Below are 10220 nucleotides of genomic sequence, written 5' to 3' on the forward strand. Positions count from 1 at the left end.
AAGGATTCAATCAAGAAAATTAAACAAATGGATAAAAAAAAGTTTAATTAAAGAGAAAAAATGAGAAGTGGAGTACTTATGTTTAATGCTCTTAAGTTTCAATCTTCTAACCATTAACTTCGTTGCTTCTAAATATTCCATTGTCAAGGAACAAAGTTCTATCCGAGGAAGAATAGTTCGATGATTGGCTGGAACATCCGAACTTAATTTCCCGTATGTGAAACTCAACCTCAGTGGCAGTATCGTAATTAGGGTTAATTTTATGCTTCTTTAACTTACTACAATTGTTCAGGGAGAATAGCACTTTGGCTACGGTGAATAATTTCTTACAGCAGTTTGAAAGTGTAAATGTGATAAAAATTATTTTTTCTAGTAAATATATTCAAAAGGAAAACTGCAAAAACAAGAACAGGAAAGGCAGCATTTAGTTCAGAAGAGAGTATAAACTATCGGACAACATGTTTGTTTAGTAAGGATCAAACAACTAGTTCGTAAGGTAATTCATACCTTTTGTCATAACCTATTTTTGGTTATTCCCAATTCATATTTTTTCTCTTCAAAAAAAATACAAAAAAATCAAAAAATTATCAACAATACAATAGTGAAAAAAGGATGTCAGAACGCTCAGAAAAATGGTTAAAAAATTGATTGAGGAGGTCCAAAAATACAAAAATTAAAATTTGGCGGTATTTTATTAACTGATATGAGAGCCTTGTTGACAAAAGAAAAATCAATTTGAGGAAAGAAAAAGTTCAAAAATCAGATGTTTATGGACTCAATTAAATTTGATTTGAAGGTTTAATTGAATTTATAGAGGGTTTGGTTGTAAGAAAATTTGATTTTGAAGTCAATTTAGGCTTTAATTGGAAGAAATTAAAGTTCTGGGTCAAATTATAATTTTTAAAGAGTTAATTTAGTCAAATTAGGGGCGTTAATTGCATAAATATTGAAGTTTGATGGCCAATTAGGGACTTAATTGAACAAATCTGAAACCAAGGACCAAAATGAAAAACACGCATAAATAGAGGGGCTGCAATTAAACCGAATTAGGGGCCAAATTAAAGAAATTAGAAGTTTATTGATCAATTTGAGGGTAAAATTGCATAAATCAGAGACAAGGACCAAGTTGGGAAAGACAGGTAACTTCAGGGCTGACAATTGAATTTGGTAGGGATGTAATTGAATTGATTTTTTAAAATCAAAATTGCAATTGAGAACTTGATTGAACAAATTCACAAATTGAAGACTAATTTGGAGTTTGACACATTTGGCGATGTTTTCATTTAAATGAAACAGCGTGTTTTTCCCAAAACGGCGTCGTTTCATCCACTGTTCATAATAAAAAAAAAATAAAAGTCCGAAAATTCGGTGTTGTTTTTGAACGGCACCGCAGACTTTCTTCTTCTGGACATGCAAAGAAATAGGGGAAGGGAGCTGCATCCCCCTATATTTTCACTGCGTTTTCTTCCTCCTTTTAGTTCAAAAAGACACCGACCAAAGACCTCATTTTGCTGAGCTGACCCCTGGCCTCCCACGTGTTGGGACAAACTGAGGAGACGTGCCTCCTCGGGCAGTCGTGGGGTGGCAATATAGTGGCTACCCCAACCATGTCCCTGTTTTCACCTATAAAATACAGGGGAGACGAGGGGGACAGAAGGGAGGATAAAAAGAGAGAAGAGAGAAAGGAGAGGAGAAAAAAGAGGAGAAATAAACAAAAGAACAAAGAAAAAAATAGAGGAAAATAGAGAGAGAGAGAGAAGAGAGTGAGAAGTAAAACGAAGAGGAAAAGAGAGAAGTACCACCGTGAACCAACAGCGCCACTGCCTATAGCCTCCAACAACACAGCCAACGGTTACAGCCACCGCAGGTCAACCCTTCCCCCTTCCTTTTTTTTTTTCCTTATGTTTCGTCTCGCCTCCATGCTCTCCACTGTTCATGTTGTAAACCCCAAGAAAAAAATAAATAAATAAAAGTGAAGAAATTCATGCATATGGTTAAATAAAAAAATAGGAATTCAAAAATTTTTGAATATGAATTTCCGGGTGAAATAATTCGACATATATAATGAACCTAGTACTGTTGAGGGTTGGATTTAATTGAAGAGAAAAATAAAATAATACACTTAAGAGAAAAAGGGGCCTAAAAGCAAATAAGGGAAAATATAGAGTATAAACACTCTCTCCTCACCAAAAACAAAATCGGGTAGGAACCATAAGGAGAGAGGATAGGGAGTTTTATACCCGTTCTTGAGAAATCAAGAGTGAAACACTAACATTTCAAGAACCATTCAAGATTTAGAGCTTATAGATGGGATAAACACTTGAGAGCAAAGGATTACCAAGAAATTGAACAAGAAGAAAAGAAAGGAGGGAGTTGAAAATCTTCAACTGGTTGAAGATCAAGATCTTAATTTGTACCGGGTAAGGTATTCTAAACATGATTTAAAAAGAAAATTTATCAGTTTTAAATTCGATAAAGAATTGATGCCTTGATATTGAATCATAGGTTAGGGTACATAGACATAACTTGGGGAAAAAAGTACTTATTGTTAAGATTAAGTTGATTTATGTGTGTGGTATGTAGTTTATGAAAGTATTGTGTGAAGGGGAGGAGGGGACAACTCTGCACAGACTTGTCTCCTGACTTTCGATGAGATTTTGAATAGAAGGATGAGGGAATTAGGATTGGATTCCTCATAGAAATTGTAGATTTGAATGTTAGCTAACCAAGTAAATTGATCTTGCTCAATTTGGAGATGTAGAACTCTAGTTATGGGTTACCAACTGAAACTGAGTCGTGACTGATTATGTAGGGCAGCAGGACTGATTAGTTGATGAGCAATTTTGACTATCTTGGAGGTAGAACCGGGTTCTCCTTCCTCAGAGAATTGGTAGCCTCGTGTCTTAGCTTTCTAACGAGATAAATCTCACTTAAAATGGAGTTTTAGAACCTTAGATATAGTTAAAAACCTGATGAATGTTCGGACAGTAACAGTTCAAAGTCAAACAGTGACAGTTGGAAATTGGACAGTTATGGTTCAAAGTCAGACAGTGACAGTTGGAAATTGGACAGTGATAGTTCAAAGTCAGACAGTAACGGTTCAAAGTCAGACAGTGATAGTTGGAAATTTGACAGTGACGGTTCAAAGTCAGACAGTGACAGTTGGAAATTGGACAGTGACGGTTCAAAGCCAGACAGTGACAGTTGGAAATTAGACAGTAACGGTTCAAAATTAGACAGTAATAGTTGAAAATGAGACAATAACAATAGACTTTCACGTGAATACTATAAATAAGAATATAAAAGAATTAAATCATACGAATGCTTACACATTGAGATACTAACTCTGAAAATATACATGAGATATGTATGTATGTTATTATGAGGAAATGAACATGCATAGAAACTAACATATGAGTAATGGATGAATATGAATTCTCTATAATATCGGCTTGAAGGAATCATAACCAAAAAACTTGCTTGTGATTCAGGAGGAGCAACCAGGATTGGATCTTCTATTAGGGGAGGTTGCGAGACAAGCGAAGCAGGTGCGTGATTTTCCTCCTATTTGCACTTATATAATTTAAAATTTGTCTGGTGTATGCAATTACAGTAAATGTAGTGTTCAATGTAAGTAAAATCTAGCGTAAATACAAGATTAGCTTCGGCTAATGGCATCCGTAATAGGATTGCCGGGATGTGAATTATAAGATTAACTTCGGCTAATAGCATCCGTGATAGGATTGCCGGGAGATGTTTTACAAGATTAGCTTTGGCTAATGGCATCCGTAATAGGATTGTTGGGAAATGAATTACAAGATTTGACTTTGCAAGGTCACCTAGTGTATGCAAGTAAATAAGATTATTCAACTAAGAATATACAAATGAGTGTTAATTGGGTTTAAAAGATTTACAAGCAAAATATAAGTTCTTTGTTAGAGTTTCTCATGGATTCGGTTAGAATGTTAATACTTCATTCATATTCATTACATGAGCATACATATATTTCTTTATCAACATAATGGTATGTTTATTTATGTAACAGGTCCATCAAACATCCAGGAAGATCATTAGTTTAGGACTCTACTTTATGAAGGTTATGTAAATATTTAACTTAAACAAAAGGGAAATAACGTGTGATGTAGTATACTTTTGTGTAAACCTTGATGTATTTTATAAAAGTTCAACTTAGCATTTAGTATTTTAGTTATCTTGTAATTAACCCTTTTGAAACATTTAGGGACACTTATTATGTTTGTAAATACTTTCTTTGCATGTTTAGTATTCCTTTTCTTTTAAATTTTATGATATAATGTTTGGACTATGTTCATATTGATCTTACTCGTAAGATATATATATTGTGTGGAATTATGAGGTTTGATATAAGGTTCGGAATTATAGGACCTTGTGATGGTGGGTTGATTGAGTAAACTGATAGTAGTCGATAACTTGGGATGTTCTAAATGCAAACGAAACTTTGCTGAATTTTCGAAGAAAAAAAAATTTACCCTCAAATAAAGAGGATATGTTGGAATTTTTTTTTAACATTGATCGAGTCGTATTGTCGGACTGTTACACACGTAGTCTGTGAACAGTGGAGAGCATTGTTCATGGCTGGGCCAATTCTGGCCCGGCTGAATATTTGAGCCCAGCCCATGGATCTTGGGCTGAGTCCAGTCTAGCTCAACAATGGTGGGCCGGGTCTAACCTAACAAAAAAAAATATTTTTAAAATTTTGTGATTTCCCTGAATTTTGTTTTACGCTATTTTCTTTAATATTGGTTTGTATTTTATGTCGTAAAAATACAAAATCCGATATTAAAATACCCAGTTTTCGTCAACTTAAAAAAAATTGAAAAAAAAATGTTTTTGTGCATAAGGCCAAGTGTCTCAAAGTTAAAAAAATCATATTGTGTTTTTCATACACCAAAAAAAAATGTTTTAGCATGCATTTTGGCTTTAATAACTAGTTTATTAAAGTCAAGAGAACATTGGCTAAAATTTCAAAAACAACAAATTTTTATTTTCTTTGTCTTTTAGTATCCAAGGTACAACATTACACATAATACGTATTCTGGATTTTAAATTTTGTTTTTTTTAACGCTGTAACAATTAGGTTTTACCTCATTAAGATAAAAACCTCCTTATTGAGGAAGGCTTGTCTTGAATCTTAGACCGACAAGATCAACAATTAGAAACCACAACAAGAAATTAGATTTTATCAGACAACAAAACAATGCAGCTTACCTTAGGTAGGGCGTAGTTGAGGTGCTAATACCTTCCCTTTACGTAACCAGTCTCCGTGCCCGATCTTTGAGACCAGTTAGGGTTCCTAGTGACAAAAATACTAGATGGTGACTCTCATTCCAATGTTCCACTGATATGAGACGAGAATTTTTTGTCTCCCTGCATATGCCATTATATACATATAAGAATATTTGTCGCGACACCGCGTGGAGATGTGCGATACCTTTCTTAACTCATCTCCCCACTGGTCAAAAGAATTGATGTCCCATATAAAGCCTTGCACAACAACTCTGTGTTCACTGATAGCCAACAACTAAAAAGGATGTATTTTTTGCCATACTATCACATCATATCTTCCATTCTAACAATTTTATTTCTAACACTGAATAAAACTAGTTCATATAAAAGGAACTAGGTTTCCCTTCAGTTCCATCAATTAGGGTTCCTTTCTCCCTGTTCGAGTCACTAATGCCTTACAACAACTTTATAGACTAAGGCACCAACCCTTCAATCTAAACTCTCAATTAAAATTTGTGTTTAAAGCCTCAATCCCTAGTGCCTTTCCATTGACGTCTTTAGTAATTCCTAGACACTAATCAACAATATCACTCCAATAAATAGTGTACTAGCACTAACTGATTAATACCAAGTAATAACTCCTCATCCAGGATCACCCTAACAATTTTGCTTGGCTTGCCCCAACTGTTTAGGAACATGTTTTTTTTTTTCTTTAATCAAAGTCCGACAATAATTTCTTAATCACACAATCACTCTCATTCCTCCTCGCTAAGCATTCGCCCTCACCAGGTAATAATGCTCATTGCCCAGAACAGGGTATAATGCTATAATAATCTAAAATAAGAATTATTATGACATCCCAATCATTTTCACATATTCAATCACAATACACATTTTCACACATTCAATCACAATACACATTTTCTTTTTTTGATAAAATGTTTTCAATTTTTTTTTAAGATTTCATGTTAACATTATACCGTGTATACCAATTATCCACTCAATAATTGCTTCTATTAGTAACCCTTTAACTAGGACACTAGTCCCAAACATCCGGAAATCTAATTCCTCCCATTATGCTCATTTACCATGCATCCATCACATTTACCCAAACTCAGCACTGACCTTAGGTCCAATCCATTACTTTTGACTGTCTAAAAATCCAACCATCTAATATTTGACATTAACCTCATTACTGGGTCATTAATCCATTTGCCCCATTATCGGGCACCAACCTCATCACCAAATCTCTTATTTATCCGCCCAATTCTTGGGCATCGACCCTTTACTAGGCCACTAATTCATTTGCCCAATTTACTGGGCACCGACCCCCTTTACCGGGTCACTAATTCATCTGCCTAATTTCCTGGGCACTGGCCTCTTTACCGGGTCACTAATTCATCCATCCATTTTCCCAATTATTGACCCTTTTACTAGGTCATTAATTCATCCCTCCAATTTCTCGGACACTGATTCAATGTATAAATTTGTCCACACTTAGCATGTAACAACCTCAATTTTACTATTAGTTTATCCATTAATCTTCCCCCTATAAAGGGTAGATGGAGCATAATTTAGAATCTTCCCTATACTGGGGAGGTCCCAAGTTATTGACAATGTACCCTGCACACATTTAGAATCACATCTCATCCACAATCACTTTCATGCTTAGTACAATCAACTGCATAATTCATTCCAAATTATGCTCAGGACCATATTCATTCCCCAGCTCCATTTTACATCACATACATAAGTTAATAATTAAAAGAGCCAATTCGAGCACAAAGATTTCATATATATATATATATAATATATATAACACAACACAAGTTAAATATTCTAACATAATCTAGTACATTCTAATATCCCAAGCATAGGTTGATACATTTAATATTCCAGAAACAAATATTACAAATATAATATTCTTTACAGGTTACATGTTTACTGCATGACAAAATTTACACCACAAATCCCTAAGTTCCTAACTTATACAAAAAGGGATAAGGAACCTAAATTCTACTCTTAACGTGAATGGGAGAGACGTGCAAAAATATAAATTTTCCATATAATTAAAAAAATAACTAAAATACAAACAATTCATGGAAGAAATTTTATACAACGCATCTACCTACTTAAGCCATATGCAATTCAATACACCACCACCAACCCCTTTTAAGGATTATCCAATTTATTTTCTTTAACTACTTTTCCCCACATTAGGAAGACTACTGACGACACTAATGACCTCCATTAGTGTCTTTAGTTGCCCATCTCGGGGTCAACTAATCATTTCATTTAACACGATCGTTGATGTCATTAACTATTTTTTGGACCTAAATAGTTAATCAATGTTCTATGTTACCTAGGGAGGTCCTCGGGTATGCCATTATCAAGGATTCTTGACATCATTAGCTTTCACCGCGAAAAGCTAATCAAGTCTATAAATTTTGCTGATATAGATGTCACCCGCCGATACCATTAACTATTATGAGCCCGAATAGTTAATGAAGTTTATAAATTTTGCTGATAACGACGTCACCCACCGATATCATTAACTATTTTGAACCTGAATAGTTAATCAAGTTTATAAATTTTGCCGATATCGACATCACCCGCCAATATCATTAACTATTTTGAACTCGAATAGTTAATCAACTTGGCTAACATCATTAGCCTCCCATATTAGGGACATGCTAATCAAATTTGAGAAACAATCATTCCCCCAATTCATTGTTACTGTTCATTTCCTCCAAAAGAACCCATAAATTAACTCTAGTCCCCCGTTTCTATTTTCCTGTCATTTAACCTTTCCTTTCCCCCTTTCTTTTCCTCTTCAATAAGCACCAAATTTTTACAGTTCAATAGTTAGTTAAAATAATTATTAACTAGAGGAGATATAGGTACCGAGTACCTACTTGTTGTAGATGCTCGACTTGTGTTCCCTTGTTGTTGCTGTATTCCTTCCGCAGTTCCTCTTGAAACCACAAACACCCATCATTATTCCATATTAGTCCACATATCACAACACAATAGAAAAAATGGCAATAATATTCATTTCTCTTTATCATTATTCTTTCTTACCTAAATCCCCTATTATAATCCTTTAAAATTTCAGCTTTTTAGTAATCCTAATGAACATCATGACTTTAATTTTAATCACATTTTATTCTTTTATGAAGATCACAACACAACGTTACACATTTAACAAAGGGAAAGAAAATGAATTCTATCCTTAATACGACTAAAACTCGCCATTTTGTCGACTTGGCCGAAACTGCTAGTAGTGGCAACAGCTGAAGCTCTTCTCATATTTAGAGTTTCAGGACACTAAATTAGGCGGGGTCATACTCGTTGGAAAGCTAACACTCTGGGCTACAACTTCTATGAGGGACCCTCCCTGGATTCTGTAGTTTTCAGGTCCAAATTCCCTCAGGAACCAGGGAAACGAACCTGCCTTATTTTGCTAATAGAGAAAGTATCTCCAATTCATCTTCAATCCTTGCTTCCTCATCAATCATAACCATGCCTTCCCTTTATTCATGGCAACCATCTCATTTATTTCCTCTTAAGGTCATTTGTATCAAGTTAATTAATTAAGCAAATCATAAGTTCTCATTCCCTATCTGCAGTATCTCTTAGCCGACAACATGCCCAAAGGAACCAAGAGTTCCCTTGCTCTCTTTTTTTCACTCATTTCTTCTTCTTCTTTAAGGCACTTAGATTATTCTAGTCCATTTAATCTCACTCATTTCTACCTTTTCCAAACATTTTATGTTAAAGAACCCTAATTTCCAATTTAAGAAAATCACAAACTTCTAATCAAATTGAAGTTAATTTCATAGAAATTGGAATTAGAACTCCTTACTTGGATGGAATCTAAACTTTACTTCAAAAAATTTAGAAGAATCTTAGCCTTCTTCTCCTTGCATATCACCGGCCACTCTTCCCCCTCTTTTCTTCACCAATTCAAGAAAATCACAAACTTCTAATCAAATTGAAGTTAATTTCATAGAAATTGGAATTAGAACTCCTTATTTGGATGGAATCTAAACTTTACTTCAAAAATTTTAGAAGAATCTTAGCCTTCTTCTCCTTGCATATCACCAGCCACTCTTCCCCCTCTTTTCTTCACCAATTCTTCACTTTTCTTCTTGTTAATTCTCCACCTAATTGTGTTCCTCCACTTAATAATTCTGAGGCTTATGTGGGTATAGTAATTTTAGGTGTTTACTCCTAGATTTGATGAAGGAAAAATCTGAAATTCTCCCCATCTTCTTCTTGTTATCAGTCGGCCATGGATGATAAAAGAAATGGGTATTTATAGTCCCATTTCTTCTTAATTCCATTTTGGCCCCATCTTTCTCCCTTTTTCTTATTTTAGCCCCCCTTTTGTTTTTGCATTATTTTGTGTTATAACAAAATTTTGAATTATTATAACCTCCCCCTTTTTGTATACTTTATTCTCGGGCTTCACATAGCACAACCAGAATATATATAATAAAATCACAAAATTACATTATTATCAACTTTAAAAGCATAATGCACTACAATCTTTTTCTAAAACGATATTGTTCATATAAATCATAACAATTCTTCAATTTGTTCAACCGCCGCCAATTCTTCACTAGACAACTAGAACTTTTCAGTCAAGCGTTATTCCATCAAAATCACTATAGAAAATGTGCGCGCACGCACACACAGTACAAACCCAATTCACAACAATACAGTAAGATAAAAAAAAAAAATCAAAATAGAAAAAACATCAAACAAACTCACACTATAATTGACTTGCATCGGTCAATGTCACTCAGCAACCCGCGTAAAAAAAATGCCCTCAATATGATACTGCCAAAAAAAAAGAAGCCCGATTTATTAATAATGCCTTTATAAGTAGGTTTTCTATCATACAGAAAGTAATAAGCATTTTACCTTCAAGTCCTTCCATGGTTGGGTTT

Source organism: Populus alba, chromosome 14 (assembly GCF_005239225.2).
Source record: "Populus alba chromosome 14, ASM523922v2, whole genome shotgun sequence".
Lineage (NCBI taxonomy): Eukaryota > Viridiplantae > Streptophyta > Magnoliopsida > Malpighiales > Salicaceae > Populus > Populus alba.